Here is a 485-nt window from a genome sequence, read left to right as displayed (position 1 = left end):
ATCATAAAGTGTAAAAAAATAAACCTCTCGCCATTTCCATTCCCCGGGATTAGGCAAACCTGTTCCTAGTGTTAAGAAAGCAGACGTCCCTGTGTATTCTGACATTCAGCACATTCCTAGAGTACTTCCACGGCGCGCCCAGCAGGTAAAGATTTCCGGAATATTCCAGCTGAGAATCTCACACGTTCGTCTTACAGGGTCTTTGCTGACTAGCAGAGGCCATCAGTCACATTTCAGCTTGTTTCTTTTTACTCGACTCCCATCCTCACTTTATAACGTAGCACTGCACACGTTAACGCAACAGATAACAGTGAACAAACCTTCGAAAATTCCTTGCTCGACCAAAAAGTCCTGGGAGGGAGAGAAACCGAAGACGCGTCCAAGGTCAGAGGGAATTCTAAGTCATCGCTACACCAACAGGAACTGGCGGGACCTCAGACGACGACCACAGACAACGACCGACTGAACGAGCCACTGAACCACGG

General features: G+C 48.0%; 1 protein-coding gene across 1 annotated transcript in view; it reads right to left on the bottom strand.

Annotated features, from left to right (window-relative positions):
- LOC119590809 (probable G-protein coupled receptor Mth-like 3) overlaps positions 1-478 on the bottom strand; it is a gene marked incomplete in the record, with an annotated part of 21,040 nt that extends 20,562 nt beyond the window's left edge. Inside the window, 1 exon segment of the mRNA XM_037939541.1 lies at positions 321-478.
- Between the last annotated feature and the right edge of the window lie 7 nt (positions 479-485).

The sequence above is a fragment of the Penaeus monodon genome, chromosome 27 (assembly GCF_015228065.2).
Source record: "Penaeus monodon isolate SGIC_2016 chromosome 27, NSTDA_Pmon_1, whole genome shotgun sequence".
Taxonomy (NCBI): Eukaryota; Metazoa; Arthropoda; class Malacostraca; order Decapoda; family Penaeidae; genus Penaeus; species Penaeus monodon.
The sequence above is the reverse complement of the archived record's forward strand: the minus strand, read 5'-3'. Positions and strand labels throughout refer to the sequence as shown.